We start from the raw sequence: 17,712 nt of genomic DNA on the forward strand, positions 1-17,712 counted from the left end.
AAATGCACACTGCTCCTGTATGCTGTAAAATATAGGGGTGCTGCTGTTCAAATAACATTACACTGGCCCTGTATGTTGTAAAAATTCAGGGGTGCAGTTGTTAAAAATTACAAGCACACTGCTCCTGTATGCTGTAAATTATAGGGGTGCTGCTGTTCAAATAACATTACACTGGTCCTGTATGCTGTAAGAATACAGGGTTGCTGTGAAAATAAAGGGGCACTGTTCTGTGTGCTGTATTAATAAAGGGGTGCTGTCCTGTGAAATGGAGAACAATTTGGAGGAAAAAATAGTGGAAGATCAGTTACCACTTCCAGTTCATAGTACTAGTGCTGAAGCTGCTGCTGCCACCAGTCATGACATTGACGATGCAATTCTATCAACGTCGTCAACTAAGGCTGATGCTTAATGTCATAGAGGGCATGTAAAATCCAAGAAGCAAAAATTAATAATCAGAAAAAAAAGAAATGATCTGACGAGAAATGTAAAATTGCCACTATGCCATTCACGACACTAACTGGCAAGGAAAGGTCAAGGTCTTGGCCTATGTTCATGACTGGTGGCTCAGCTTCTCATGAGGATGGAAGCTCTCCTCCCTCTCAAAAAATAAAAAAAAATTAAGCTTAAAGCACAGGAAAAATCGACTATGCATTGAGAGATATCACAAATCCCCAAGGAGAGTCCAAGTGTTTCCGCAGTTGCGATGTCTAGGCCTGACCTTCCCAAGACTGTATGGAAAGAGTAGGCTCCTACCACTATTTACACGCCCCTGCAAGTGCTGGGAAGAGCACCGCCAGTACATTTGTTGATATTGAGATTGAGGATGTCACTGTAGACGTTCACCAGGATGAGGAGGATATAGGTGTAGCTGGCGCTGAGGAGGAAGTTGACGATGAGGATTCTGATGGTGATGTGGTTTGTTTGAATAAGGCAAAAGTGGAGACAGTTGTCTGTGGGATGAGAAAGCCCATTGTCATACCTGGACAAAATACCAAAAATGCCACCTCTTCGGTGTGGAATTATTTCTCCACTCAACAGGTATCAAGCCATGTGTTGCCTTTGTCAATCTGTAATAAGTAGGGGTAAGGACGTTAACCACCTAGGAACATCCTCCCTTATACGTCACCTGCATCGCATTCATCAGAAGTCATTGTCGAAGTTCAGAAACTTTGTGTAAGCAGTCCACTGACACCTAAATCCCTTCTTCCTGTTGTACCCAAGCTCCTTCAAGCCACACCACCAACTCCCTCAACGTCAATTTCCTCCTCTGTCAGGAACGGAAGTAGTCCTGCTGGCCATGTCACTGGCATGACTGACGAGTCCTCTCCTAACCGGGATTCCTCTGGAGGATCCTTGAGTTTTGTCAAAACCACCCTTTCGGGTTTTGGTTTTGGATGATTTAAAAAAAAAAAAACCCCATAAAAACAGCTAAAATCACAGAATTTGGGGGTAATTTCGATCTACAGTATTATTAACCTCAAATCATTTCAACTCATTTCCATGCTATTTTGAACACCTCACAATATTGTTTTTAGGCCAAAAGGTTGCACCGAGGTGGCTGTATGACTAAGCTAAGCGACACAAATGTGAGGCACAAACACCTGGCCCATCTAGGAGTGGCACTGCAGTGGCAGAGAGGATGGCACTTAAAAAAACTAGGCCCCAAACAGCACATCATGCAAAGAACAAAAAGAGGTGCAATGAAGTAGCTGTATGACTAAGCTAAGCGACACATACAATTGGGCCATCTAGAAGTGGCACTGCAGTGTCAGACAGGAGGGCAGATATAAAAAAGGCCCCAAATTGCACATCATGCAAAGATGAAAAAGAGGTGCAATGAGGTTGCTGTATGACTAAGCTAAGCAACACAAACAATTGACCCATCTAGGAGTGGCATTGCAGTGTAAGACAGGATGGCACTTAAAAAAAATAGTACCCAAACAGCACATCATGCCAAGAAGTAAAAGAGGGCAATGAGGTAGCTTTATGACTAAGCTAAGCGACACAAGTGTGGCACAAACACTTGGCGCATCTAGGGTTGGCACTGCAGTCCCACTGCACTAATGGTGGATACCGAACGCACGTCTAACACCAGCATAGTTGTTATGGCCTCACTAATCCACTTTGCAACAGGGTATATATATATATATATATATATATATATATATATATGGCAGTATCACTGGAATTATATGGCAGTACCACTGGACATATACGGCAGGATCACTGGACTGGACTTATACGCCAGTACCACAGGAATTATATATGGCAGGATCACTGGATTTATACACCAGTACCACTGGAATTATACGGCAGGATCACTGGATTTATATGGCAGTACCGCTGGACATATACAGCAGTATCACTGGACATATACGGCAGTATCACTGGACCAGACTTATACGCCAGTACCACTGGAATTATACGGCAGGATCACTGGATTTATATGCCAGTACCACTGGAATTATACGGCAGGATCACTGGATTTATACGGCAGCACAGGGACACCACCACTGGACTGATGCAGGACAACACAGCACCACTGCAATGGACTGGACTTATACAACAGCATTGGACATATGGCAGCAGAGGACACCACCACTGTGACTGGACTGATGCAGCACAAGACACCACCACTGGACTGATGCAGCACAACACAGCACCACTGGACTGGACTTATACAGCAGCACTCAACATATGGCAGCAGAGGACACAACCACTGTGACTGGACTGATGCAGCACAAGACACCACCACTGGACTGATGCAGCACAACACAGCACCACTGGACTGGACTTATACAGCAGCACTGGACTGTCAAAGTCAGAAAAATGTCTCAATGCACGTTGCCATATTTGCACCGCACACTGGTCCGTGCTGCGCATGCGTACGCTCTCCCGTGGAAGCGCATACCCGCAATAGCGTGCACTCGCACGCGCAGTATGCGCATTTACGGTAGAGTTTATGTGATCGTAGCGTGCGACTCATTAGTTACAAATGTTCACAATTAATGTAGTTTATAGATCATGATCCCTTTGATAGTTTCTGTAAGTTTGGTTAAAGTATAATGTCCCAGAGCTGAGGAATCCCTCTTTGCATCGTACGAAGGGTTTAACAGGAATCATACTGCAGTGTTTGGTACCCATCGGAAGAGTATTTAATTAGCAATATTCCGGTGTTGGTTTGGAGCGTATTAATCGCTCGTGCGAATAGTTATGGACATAAGAAGTTTATGTCCATTTCTATGATTTGCACATACTCAAGTATGCGGCGGGAAACCCAGTTTCCCACCCACCTGAGCTGTTGGAAATCGTCACAGCCCACCTGTATGAATCACCCTATGACCTTTTGTTATGATGCAGGGCCGAATTCCTTCGGCCAATGGACAATGGGATTGTAGGACCAGGAGATTGCATTGTGTGTGGAGCATAAATAGGCAGGCCGACCACATCCAGCTCTCACTCTCTCATCAACGGTTATCTGCTGATAATCGGGAGCTGGATATCGAGGCGCTGGCGATCATACCCTTTGTGCGTAAGTTCTCTCCATAATCATTGTCTTTCTGCGAGCCAATCTCTCTCTCTCTCTCTCTATCTCTCTCTCTCCTCTTTTTCTCTTAAATACCTTATAGTATTATAGTATTGTATCGTATTGCATTTAGGTCAGTGTAGTATTGTCTTTTTGTATTTATTGTTTAGTTCTGTGGTTAGGAAGTCTCTGTTATATTGTAGTGTATCATATGTACTGTTATCCCCTTTTACAAGTATATTAGACATAATACAGTTAATAGGCCTTGGAAACCTAAACCAGTATCTGTGTATTTACTATAGTGTTAAGTGTTCACTTGAGCGTCGGTGACGCTCAAACAGCTTTGTAGATAGTCAGGTTACACAAGGTTGCATTTACACCCTGTACTCACATTAAGGAATTCTGTGTGTTTCATCGGTATAAGGTTTAACATAAAGGTATAGTGTTGTGAGCGTCTGCACCGCTGGTGACCTCCTCGTGGTCTCTAGCGTATGCTACGTTACAGCGAATCTTTCCCCTAGACATAACCAATAACGTGTCCTGTGATCACTGGGCCGTGAGCGAACGTGACGCTTGAGCGTCTCGCCTACGGCTGAGCGATCGTTACGCAAATAGCGTATCATTACGGTATTTCTTAAGTAAACAGCGTACAGTGTTCTTAGCTTCATAAGGGTTGTTTATACGACAAAGGAATTTAGCATTGTCAATTGCGGGCTCGTCCGGTCCTTTTCACATCTGCACTAGGTAGATCAGCAGACATTATCCCTCCAGCAAAGGGTGGGAGGTTATCTCGCAGTTGCTGACGGGATAAGCGTCTGCTTCGCTTAGGTAAAGAGTGCTGAAGGAACCCGGTAACCGGAAGTAAGAACAAAACGCTTGTGTCTTTTAAAACTGTTTATTTTTCTTTTGTCTTGCGTACGCATACATTTATCTGCATTTCTTTTTCAAATTTCGTATATCACTATTCCTGTTTGCCAATTTTTTTATAGTTGATAGAAAGTGCTAAAAAGAGATTTGCTGTTATTTAAAAGTAGAGGTAATAGTTAAAGTATAGAACAAACACACGGTTTGTCTGAGATACAAGGCAGTCAGTGTGGATTGCGGTAGATGATCAGGGATCATCTACATTGATAAATAAATATATTGTGTTACGGTGGATCCTTTGCATTGCGTACACGTGTCGCTAACAAAGACTAGCGTACGCAATCCAAAAGGCAGACGCACGCAGCGTTCATTACGCAACGTAGCGTCTGGTTACGCCCACGTAGCCCAAGTCACGAAAAGCGATAATTAGCGCAAAGCGATAATTAGCGCAAAAGCGATAAGTAACGCACAGCGGTAGATAACGCGACGCGGTAAATAACGCAAATCTGTTTTTAGAAAATCTGAAATTTAGTTTAACAGATCCTGCTCCTAATTGGTAACACTTTTGGCCTGAAGACAATTTCTGCGCAGAAATAGATATAGAAACAAAAGTGTACATGTGTTGAGTGAGTGTGTTTTGTATACAAAAGTTTATACAATTTTAAAGGTGGAACCAAAAGGAAAGTCGGGTACTCGTTAAGGAACATACGTGTAAGTGACATATACGGTGGCCAGGGAGGCATCTCTGGTTAAATAATATTTGAGCATTAGAGTATAGCGGACCATAAGGTAACAAGACCAGGAGGTCATAAGGAACAAGACCAGGAGGTCGTAAGGTAAAAGGTCCGCTATAAAAGTCCAGTGGCACAACGCCTGGGGTGTTGGTGCAGAACCCATATAGGCCATACAAGCTCTGGTTGAAGGAATCGCGGCCGGAAACATCGATTCCATTGGTCTTTCAGTACATGACAAGTAGTGCTCGTGTACTGAACGATTGGACCACACGTAATTGTGTGCAGTAGTTAGTAATCTGACCTAAATACCATTAGAGTAAAGTGGTCACAAACGCTATTTGTACACTCTGACGTGATTTGTGTAATTTTTTATTTTTGGAAGGGAAGTTCGCTGGTCACTCAGGAACTATCTAACAACCCCAACTTTACTGGAAAGAGTAAGTGTCCTGCGGGTAACCCTCATATGTTCCAGTAAACTGAAGGTTCCATAGGGGCCCTGTATCGAGTACGCTGGCATCATAACGGTGTTTACAGGTCGTATTGGTCGAGGTGGGCGAGTGAGTGGGGTACTCGGTAAACCGCCACCGCCGGCCTACTGTGGAGTAATTTGGTTGTCTGTAAAGGCTTGCTGAAAACCTTGATACAGAAAATCCAAGGAGGACTAAGCAACACCTACAGACTATGGGGGCCAGTTGCTCAGGTAGGGGGCGATCAACCCTGGTTCAGGTTGATTCTGTGAACCGACCAGTTGGGTCGGCACGATATGTAATGTGTGAAAAATATGGAATTCACACCGAATCTTTATGTGATGAATGGGAGAGAATGACTGTACAAGACAGGGACAAGTTCCCAAGAATAGGTAGCTTCAGTCCAGAGGTGTTACAAAATTTAAGGAGGAGGATATGTCTCGTAAAATCAGCAAAGAGACGAATTCAGCATCATGATTATTTACAGTTATGGCACCAGGAAGGTGAGATACAGAGAGGTTTGGCTCTGGCGGCGGGATCTGGGGCAGTCAGGAAGTTGATTGCCACAGCTCCTCCTCCACCATACATTGCAGGAGAGAAGTTGATTGCGGAGAGAAACGCACTGGGTTGTAAAACACAAACTCTTAGTAACACTGTAAATGTTAATGATGTTAACCAAATAACTCATGCAAGTATTAACCCGTGCAAGATGTACCCTGTTTTGAACCTTCCTCAGGAGTGTGATCAAGAAGACGATTCAGCAACAATTTCAGCTCTCTCTCTTGCAGCCACCATAGCAGAGACCACAGTAGGCACAGCGACACCCACGAGATTAGTGAAAGCCCCTAGCGGAGGGATAGGTGAGGTCGTGTCAACGGGTAAGTACGGCACCATGCACTACACTGAAACAATTGTACCACAACAAGCTGTAGAATCTACACAGGAAGAGGCTGTTAGAATTGCTCCTGTAAGGGTAATAGCAGTTCCCAATGGAAAAACAGATGTGTCTGGCGCCACTCCCATAAGGAACATTGCCATGTACACTCCATTTTCCAGAATGGAATTAAGAACAATAGTGTCCGAATTTCCTGACCCCAGGAAGGATTTAGTTGCTAGCCAAAAATACATCAGGGATTTAGGTAACACGGTAGAACCCAACAACAAGGATTGGCAGATACTGCTAAGAGCTTGTTTACCTTCCAATGTTGATGCAACTCAGTTTTTAGCTGATTGTGCATTGGATAAAGATGTACCGCTTACAGACGTGTACAATAAGGATAATGTAAAAAGGATAAATTTACAGCTAAAGGAGTATTTCCCAGCCGTTGTTAAATGGAATAAAATATTTTCCATTAAGCAAAAGGAGTCCGAAACGGCAATAGAATATTTTCACCGGGCACTATTAGAAATGGCAAAGTACACTGGTATAGAAGACATAAAGACCAACCCAAACCATCGAGAAGTAGCAGTATCTGTACTGATGGATGGTTTGAAAGAAACATTAAAAGCTAGGGTACAGACCACGCAGCCATGTTGGCGAGGTCTGTCAGTGTCCACCTTGAGAGAGGCTGCTATTGATCACGACAGAAATATCACTAGGCACAGGGAGTCGCAAAGTGATAAGTTGATGTCCGTAAGTATACAGGCGCTGACCACAAGGCAGCCTGCGTATGTACCACCGAATCCTGTGGGTAAGGCAAGTGTAATAACATGTTTTTCTTGTAACAAACCAGGACATTTTGCACGAGACTGTAGAGTAAGAAATGTACAAAGATCTTTTCAACCCCCTAGACAACAACACCACACACGACATTGGGAGCAGGGTCCACAGAGGCGGAGTTTCGAGCCACATACAGGGGAAACAAAAAGATATCCCCCAAACAGAGATTGGCATGCCTCTGGTAGTTCCCAGCTAACTCCCTCACAAGTAGTTGCTGCCAGCGGGATTCAGGGAGGTCAGCATACCCAATAGGGGTGTGGCCATACCTGTAATCTGCAACCAGTTAAATTGATTGCCAGTCTTGGAAGCGAACCAGAGATTGCAATCAATGTAGCCGGTAAAACTTTAAACTTTCTTGTAGACACAGGGGCGGCCAAGTCAGTGATCAATTCGACAGTGGGCATGAGAACCACTGGTAGGACAGTTCCAGCCATAGGAGTAACAGGAGTAGTCCAGCACTACCCTGTTAGCAAACCAGCCGAGATTACAATAGGGCCTTTGCATACCAAGCATTCCTTTTTGCTGGCTGCATCGGCACCGACCAATCTCCTGGGAAGAGACTTACTATGTAAAATGGGTTGCGTCATTTATTGTACTCCTGAAGGTGTATTCTTGGACATCCCTGAGAATCACGCTCAGGAAGTACGAGACATGTTAGACTCCCCATCAAAATTAATGTCACATTCCATTATGACAAATAGGAATCCATCCCAAATAGAAGAGATGACATCTCAGATACCAGAGTCGCTTTGGACAAAAGATGGACAGGACACTGGATTAATGGCAAATGTAGCCCCAGTAGTAGTACAAGTAAAAGATGGTAGGATAGCTCCAAAAATCCCACAGTATCCTCTGAAGCCAGAGGTGGAGTTAGGAGTTTTCCCGGTAATAGAGCGCTTGCTACAACAGGGCATTCTAGTAAGAACGTCCAGCACAGCAAATAGTCCCATCTTCCCTGTTAAAAAGAGTGGGGGGAGGGGTTACAGGCTAGTGCAGGATCTAAGGGGGATTAACAAAATAGTCGAGAGTCAGTTCCCCGTAGTGCCTAATCCAGCTGTCATCCTAATGCAAATTCCTCCCACTGCCAAATTTTTCACTGTTATTGACCTCTGCTCCGCTTTCTTTTCGGTACCTCTGCACCCTGACAGCCAATATTTGTTTGCATTCACATACAGAGGAGTCCAATACACGTGGACTCGGTTACCCCAAGGTTTCATAGATAGTCCAAGTATATTTTCTCAGGCTTTGCATGATTGTTTACAGTCTTTCCAACCGGAAAGTGGATCAGTGTTGATACAGTACGTGGATGATCTACTACTGTGTTCTGATTCATTGGAGGCATCCCTGAAGGATACGAAACAGCTCCTGTTTCATCTTTCAGACACAGGTCACAAGGTCTCCAAAGACAAGTTGCAATTATGCCAAGCTAAGGTAAAATACTTGGGACACTGTCTAACACAAGGACTGAGACACCTGACCGCTGATAGAATCCAAGCCATTAGAGACATGACACTGCCACAAACCCAGCAACAGATCAGGACGTTTTTAGGAATGTGTGGGTATTGCCGTAATTGGATCCCAGGGTTTTCCATATTGGCGCTACCTTTGCAGGAAATGGTCTCTTCAAACAAACCTGATCGGATTTCGCATACAGACGAATCTGAAACAACATTTGAGAGACTCAAACAGTGCCTAACGCAGGCACCAGCACTAGGTATGCCAGACTATGGGAAACCCTTTGAACTATACGGAACAGAAAGTGCTGGGTGCGCAGCAGGTGTACTAACACAAAAACACGGTGATGCCAGCAGGCCAATTGCATACTACAGCGCTCAGCTAGACACGGTAGCGCGATCCCTCCCCACATGCTTGCGTAGCGTTGCGGCGATAGCATTGCTAGTGACGAAAAGCGAAGATGTCGTGCTAGGCCACAACCTCACAATCCATACACCACATGCGGTATCGGCCTTATTGAATTCTGCCCAAACCAGACATGTCTCATCAGCAAGGTTTACGAGATGGGAATTGGCATTAATGGCCCCAGTAAACATCACCATAAGGAGATGCAGCGCATTAAACCCTGCAACATTTCTCCCAGGTGTGCCTGGACAGGCACAAAGGGTGGGAGGTGAGAGTGATGGGGAAGGAGGATTTAATGCAAAGGAAGATACACATGATTGTATGGAATATTTGACCCAAAATTTTACCGCAAGGCCTGACATCAGTGACAATCCACTAGAAGATGCAGAACTCACGTTCTACACGGACGGTAGTTGTCACAGACAGTCAGACTCGGGAGACTTGTGTACTGGATACGCAGTCGTAGATGACCAAGACACCATAGAAGCGGAACCGCTAGGCCCACCTCACTCAGCCCAGGTTGCTGAACTGGTCGCCCTAACCAGAGCATGTGAATTGGCTAAGGGTAAGTCAGCCAATATCTACACCGATTCTAGATACGCGTTCGGGGTAGTCCATGATTTCGGAGCGCTATGGCGTCTCAGAAATTTCATGACGGCAGCTGGTACACCGATAGCGCATGCAGCTCACATAAAAAGGCTTCTAACAGCGATACAGGAACCCGACAGAGTGGCTGTTATCAAATGTAAAGCACATACATATAGCCAAGACCCAGTATCCCTTGGTAACAGCCGAGCAGACGAAGCTGCAAAGCTTGCAGCTGCTACCCCCATACGGACAGACACCACACAACTGATGGTATTTAATACCATCAACACACGAAAGTTGTGTGAAATGCAGAATTTGTGTTCCACTCAGGAGAGAGCAGTCTGGAAGGCAAAGGGATATGGCCAGGAGTCCTCAGGGCTCTGGACGGATGGACATGGTAAACCAGTGGCCCCCAGGGCATACCTTCCGTGTCTGGCTGAAGCAGCTCACGGGCTGACTCATCTAGGCAAGGAGGGGATGTGCAAATTGGTAAGAGCATACTGGTGCGCCCCAGGATTCTCCTCTCATGCTAGTAAAAGAGCAATGTCATGCCTTACCTGTCTGAGAAAGAATATTGGAAAAGCAATACCAACAGAACCATCCCATATCCCACCTGCCGGCGGCCCTTTCCAAGTAATACAAATTGACTTCATTCAATTACCCCCATGTAGAAATTTGAAATATGTACTTGTTTGTATAGATGTTTTCTCGAATTGGGTCGAAGCTTTTCCAACAGCTACAAATACCGCTATGTTTACAGCTAAGAAAATTGTGCAGGAATTTGTATGTAGATATGGTATCCCTAGAATCATTGAAAGTGATAGGGGTACCCATTTTACAGGTGATGTCTTTCAAGGAATGTGTAAGTTGATGGGAATTGATAGTAAGCTGCACACTCCGTACCGTCCACAGGCGAGCGCGAAGGTCGAAAGAGTGAACAGCACTATTAAAAATAAATTGAGTAAAGTAATGGCAGAGACAGGATTGACGTGGCCAGAAGCTTTACCCATTGTTTTGTATAGTATCAGAACCACTCCCAGGTCCCCTCTTAATCTGTCTCCTTTTGAAATTCTGTTTGGTCGACAACCGCATGTCATGATTAACCCTCAGGATGATTTGAAATGTAACAATGAAGTAACTGTAAAGTACTTAATTAATATGAGTAAGCAGTTGAAGAATCAAAATGATAATCTGAAGTTGGTGATTCCTGATTTACCAGATAGTAATTGTCATGACATTGAACCTGGGGATTATGTAATGATACGAAATTTTCTACGCTCAGGTTGTCTTATTGATAGATGGGAAGGACCATACCAGGTCTTATTGACTAGCACCACAGCATTGAAGGTTGCTGAGAGAGAGACTTGGGTCCATTCATCCCACTGCAAGAAGGTTGCTGATCCAGAGAAGTCCCGTGATAAGGAACAGACGGTAGAGGTTGTATCACTAGAGTGTCTGTTCCAGGAGGACTGAGGCGGCACCTGAGCCTTGAAGACCGAAAGCAGCTGTCGACTCCCCTCTCCCTTTTATTGTTTTCTCCACTTCCCATCCCCTCTCCCTTAAAATTTCTTTTTCCCCCTTCTCATTCTTCTCTATTTCCTCCTCAAAGATGGACTTGCCCCAAGAGACTGTGGTCCGGATTTTGATGTTAACCATGATGTTGACCAGAGCAGTCTGTTCCGGCGAGAGTACCATAGAGGTCGAAAGAGGTTCTGGAATGGGTTCCGATTATGATGATGGAGGTGTAGTTTTCCAAGATCAACCAAGCCAACAAGCAAAGGCGAGTATCAGAAAACGATCCGATAGAAGAAATTGTGATGGATTGTTAGCTGAGGAAAATTGTATCTGTAGGCTCTGTGATAATCTGGTTGAAGATGGATGCATAAAGAAATGTCAATCTAGTTTTAATATCCATATAGACCGGCATCCATTGAGTGACTATCACTCCTTAGTGGGTAACGTGTTAAACCAAACAGATTGTTGGGTATGCTCTCAAGTACCTCAGGGTCACAGTAAATCAGGGCTAGTACCATTTCCTTTAACGTTAGGGGAGGTACTTGAGCTAAGTGGTGGGAGACCGGTGGACCGGAGGTTTAACATCTCCAGCCCTCCTAGTTTGAAGCTCCACCAATACCATGTGGATAGGTCCCTCATATGTTTTAACATCTCCAATCCCAGAAAACCGGGAAATTGGGAAGTGTCATGGAGCAACCTTACCATGACCTTTTCACACAGAGCAGATAGAATGCCTACAGATACAGAGCTCGTACGCCACATAGCCAGTAGAGGAAAATCTTTCCGGTATCGATATACCTTAGGAAATAGGATTACTAGAGTTGGAGAGGTATCACCAGGATACTGTGCACATATCGTACAAACTGATACGTGCATTAGACAGATGGAAGAATTAGGGTCAGGAGATTTCACCTGGAAGGTTTGTAACATGGTCATGTCCTTCTCCGTCCCTTATGTTCTCCCCGATGATGCATATTTCATATGCGGGAGAAAGGCGTACAAGTGGCTTGCCCCAAACTCTGAAGGATTGTGTTATATTGGAAAAGTATTGCCTGAAGTAATGACTGTTACACATGACAAAATGAAGGACATACACCGTGGTGCCCAAACTCCTTATACTCACACTCACTACGAGCACCTTGTTAAAAGACAACTGTCAGAAAGGTTAGAGCATCCGGCCTCTGATCTTATCCATGAATCCACCGGGATTCAGGTTCTGGTAGCGTTAGATTTCACTCGCACCGCTCGAGGTGTGATGAATTATAGATACATTTCCGCACTCGCCAATTTGTTAGATAATATCACTGAAATGTATGATGACACGTTTAGATACACTGGAAGAGAACTTCAAGCTTATAAAACAGAACTAGTTCAGCATAGGATGATTCTTAATTATCTTACAGCAGTAACAGGCGGATATTGTGTTACATTGGCAACACAGTACGGCATAAAGTGTTGCACGTATATCACAAATAGTACCGAGGATCCGGTAGAGGTCATAGACCAAAAGATGGACGATATTCTGCAATTAAAGTGGGAATTTCGTCGAAAACACAATCTCACCCTTGCTGCTGTAGGTAATGAGCTGACTGGTTGGGTGTCATGGTTGAACCCGCGAAATTGGTTCTCCGGTTTAGGAGACTGGGCTCAAGGAGTCATAATGGATGTTGGAAAGTTTCTCCTATGTATTTTGGGTGTCGTTATATCGTTTGGATTGATATTTAGATGCGGGCAGGCTTTGATGAGGTGCAAGCAAAGTACGAAAGTGATGAGCTTAAGGAGTGAGGAAACTGTAATTAACCTGGATTTGATTTATGACCCAATGCTAGAAACCATGACGTAATGATGTAATGAGTATACGGTCCGTCTTTCACCCATTTCTATGTTTTCCTCCGAGGTACAAAGACCCACGTAGACGAAGGATTTGATGAGCCAAGGGGCCGACAACGGAAAGATGGAAAGAAGAAGAGCAGTCGACCTGATATACAAGATTTTGATGGACAATGCCATGGGTACCCCAGTTTCCCTAGGAACTTTAAAATCACGATAGCCCAACATTTTTTGTAAATCCATGGACGTTGTTTGCTTTACTCACGATTTATGAGCAAAAGCACAAAGAAGAAGACTCCAATCAACCGACACCAATCAAGACCTCAATCGACGAATGTACATTTCCCTGACATAGAATACCATTGCATTTTTCATAAGTGTTCTCTATCTTCATCTCTACAACCCTCAGGTAATGACACACATAGACGATAGGGAATTCAGGCACAGATATCAGCAACCACATACCTCCCCCATTCATGTATCATCAACTAAAATGTGCATCCCCATTTTGTTACAACTACAGCCGAAATGAGCTCGGTAAAGTTTGACAGCCCATCCACAGACCTGTACCACAGGATAAGAAGGAATTCAAATGTATACTTCGCAATACCTCGAAGCTTGATCTACCACACGTACGGCACGATGATACATGACCCTCCAAACATGGACTCATACACACATGCTCCTGCTTTCTCACTAGGTCATACCCTCTTCACACCTTCTCCTCTCTCCTCCCCTACCCAACCATGGAAATCAATTAACCCCTGACTTACATTTTTTTCCTTAAATGTTTTGTGGCAGTTATTATTGACTGCCAAAGGGTGGACTGTCAAAGTCAGAAAAATGTCTCAATGCACGTTGCCATATTTGCACCGCACACTGGTCCGTGCTGCGCATGCGTACGCTCTCCCGTGGAAGCGCATACCCGCAATAGCGTGCACTCGCACGCGCAGTATGCGCATTTACGGTAGAGTTTATGTGATCGTAGCGTGCGACTCATTAGTTACAAATGTTCACAATTAATGTAGTTTATAGATCATGATCCCTTTGATAGTTTCTGTAAGTTTGGTTAAAGTATAATGTCCCAGAGCTGAGGAATCCCTCTTTGCATCGTACGAAGGGTTTAACAGGAATCATACTGCAGTGTTTGGTACCCATCGGAAGAGTATTTAATTAGCAATATTCCGGTGTTGGTTTGGAGCGTATTAATCGCTCGTGCGAATAGTTATGGACATAAGAAGTTTATGTCCATTTCTATGATTTGCACATACTCAGGTATGCGGCGGGAAACCCAGTTTCCCACCCACCTGAGCTGTTGGAAATCGTCACAGCCCACCTGTATGAATCACCCTATGACCTTTTGTTATGATGCAGGGCCGAATTCCTTCGGCCAATGGACAATGGGATTGTAGGACCAGGAGATTGCATTGTGTGTGGAGCATAAATAGGCAGGCCGACCACATCCAGCTCTCACTCTCTCATCAACGGTTATCTGCTGATAATCGGGAGCTGGATATCGAGGCGCTGGCGATCATACCCTTTGTGCGTAAGTTCTCTCCATAATCATTGTCTTTCTGCGAGCCAATCTCTCTCTCTCTCTCTCTATCTCTCTCTCTCCTCTTTTTCTCTTAAATACCTTATAGTATTATAGTATTGTATCGTATTGCATTTAGGTCAGTGTAGTATTGTCTTTTTGTATTTATTGTTTAGTTCTGTGGTTAGGAAGTCTCTGTTATATTGTAGTGTATCATATGTACTGTTATCCCCTTTTACAAGTATATTAGACATAATACAGTTAATAGGCCTTGGAAACCTAAACCAGTATCTGTGTATTTACTATAGTGTTAAGTGTTCACTTGAGCGTCGGTGACGCTCAAACAGCTTTGTAGATAGTCAGGTTACACAAGGTTGCATTTACACCCTGTACTCACATTAAGGAATTCTGTGTGTTTCATCGGTATAAGGTTTAACATAAAGGTATAGTGTTGTGAGCGTCTGCACCGCTGGTGACCTCCTCGTGGTCTCTAGCGTATGCTACGTTACAGCGAATCTTTCCCCTAGACATAACCAATAACGTGTCCTGTGATCACTGGGCCGTGAGCGAACGTGACGCTTGAGCGTCTCGCCTACGGCTGAGCGATCGTTACGCAAATAGCGTATCATTACGGTATTTCTTAAGTAAACAGCGTACAGTGTTCTTAGCTTCATAAGGGTTGTTTATACGACAAAGGAATTTAGCATTGTCAGGACATATGGCAGCAGAGGACACAACCACTGTGACTGGACTGATGCAGCACAAGACACCACCACTGGACTGATGCAGCACAACACAGCACCACTGGACTGGACTTATACAGCAGCACTCGACATATGGCAGCAGAGGACACAACCACTGTGACTGGACAGATGCAGCACAAGACACTATCACTGAGGACACTGAGGACAGAGACATGTCCTCTCTCTACACTCTCCAATGCCAGAGTGAAAATGGCGGTGACGAGCGGCTCCTTATATGGAATCCAAACCCCATGAGAATCCGACAGCGGGATGATGACGTTTTGCCTCATTCTGGTTTCCGAGTCAGGCGGGAAAACCTGAGCCTGACTCGGATCCGGGCTCGTGACGTGAAGTCCAGGGGGGTTCGGTTCTCTGAGAACCGAACCCACTCATCCCTAATATTTACTGTTACGGGTTTTTAGAAATGGAGATGTTGCTGATAAAGACTAATCAGATTCCAGCTATTATCTTGTAGATGGTACTAGATAAACTATAAGTAGAATCTGATTGATTGCTATGAACTCCACTTCTATAACCTCGCACCTTAGCAAATATACCCTTAAGTCTGGGTACATACTTGTCCAATGCTCAGGAGATCCTAATCCAAATTAGACTGCTTAGATAGACAGATCTGGTCGCAGATTTTACATTCACTCTGTGAAATAGTTAACATTAGAGATGTGCACGGACCTCTGTGTTTGGTTCTAATTGATCATCATGTTTTGGTTTTGGCAAGATCACACTCAAGTGTATTGGTTCAGATTCGGGATTTGGTTCAGTCTGGATTCCTTTAAAATCGATTAAAACAGCTTCAGTTCCTTTCTGGGGGCCTAATTCAGACCTAATTGCTGTTGTGCGGATTCGCAAGGCGGCTGATCATTGAACACCTGCGCATGCGTACGAATCGTAAATGCGCACGCATGAGGCCAAACTGCTAAATAAATCAGTGTCTTTTTTGATCGCTAGGTGAAGGCAGTTTGATTGACAGGAAGTGGTCATTTGGGGGTGGTAACTGGACATTTTCTGGGAGTGTCTGGAAAAACACAGTCATTCCCAAGCGTTTTAAGGGAGGGTATGTGACGTCGGCTCTGGCACGTTCAGCCTGTTTCTTTCACACTGTAGGAGTAAGTCCTTCTGGCCTCTTTCAATGTAGACATTCTAGTAGTAGTGTATCTTTGCTCCCATATGATTCTTTTAAATTTAGTGGATTGCTTCTGTTTGGAGATAAGAAATACATTTTCAGGATTCGCCAACACTTTATTTTTAGCAGCATCAAGGTCCTTTAGGTAACAGCCCCTACTGAGAAACTTTGTGAACATTACAGTATGTTTATCTGAAACTCCACAATATTATCAAAAATCCGATTGACCCTTAAGAATTTAGAGTATGGTAACTCTTTCTTTAATGCTCTTGGATAATGACTCCAGCATAGAGTGTGGGGTATTCCTGTTGAAGTGTTTCTATTCCATACTGGTACTGTAGGTATTGAATTATTAAATAGGGATACAGAGACATCCAGATAATGTATAGTGGTACAATAATCTCATAATCTTGGTGGTACCTCTGCTGCACCTCCCTGGCTACTTCAGGGACGTGCGGTGAGCTAAATGGCTCAGGAGGCACTGGCTAGCACCAGAGCCAGATTTACACGCAATATATGAGCCAAAGGTGCCACTCCCAACCACCTAATGTATATAGGGCCTAATTTAGGGTTGATCGCAATAGCAAAATCTTTCTCTAATGGGCAAAACCGTGTGCACTGCAGATGGGGCAGATATAACATGTGCAGAGAGAGTTAGATTTTGGTGGGGTGTGTTCAAACTGAAATCTAAATTGCAGTGTAAAAATAAAACAGACAGTATTTACCCTGCACCGAAACAAAATAACCCACCCAAATCTAAATCTCTCTGCACATGTTACATCTGCCCCACCTGCAGTGCACATGGTTTTGCCCATTAGAGAAAGATTTTGCTTTTGCGATCAACCCTGAATTAGGTCCAAGTGCTACTTGCTACCTACACTCCTCTGTACAACCTATCACTGCTTAAATAAAAATAAAATAAATTGCTTGCTTCTACAAGCCATACATAGGGGTATATTTACTAAGATTCGTAATGTTCAGAATTTTGTTCAAGTTTAAACACGACTGACATCGGTAGTGTTAATTTGTAACTTTTTCGTTTTTTTTACGACTCATTTTGTGTTTTCGTATTTTTCGATGTCGATGTAATTCGTATATTTTTTAATGTGAACGCGGTCGAATCTTGTATTTGCGGTCGTATTTTGGTGGAATTTTACTGATTTGTAAATTAATTTTTCACGGCAGTGTTT

The sequence above is a fragment of the Pseudophryne corroboree genome, chromosome 2, assembly GCF_028390025.1.
Source record: "Pseudophryne corroboree isolate aPseCor3 chromosome 2, aPseCor3.hap2, whole genome shotgun sequence".
Classification (NCBI taxonomy): domain Eukaryota; kingdom Metazoa; phylum Chordata; class Amphibia; order Anura; family Myobatrachidae; genus Pseudophryne; species Pseudophryne corroboree.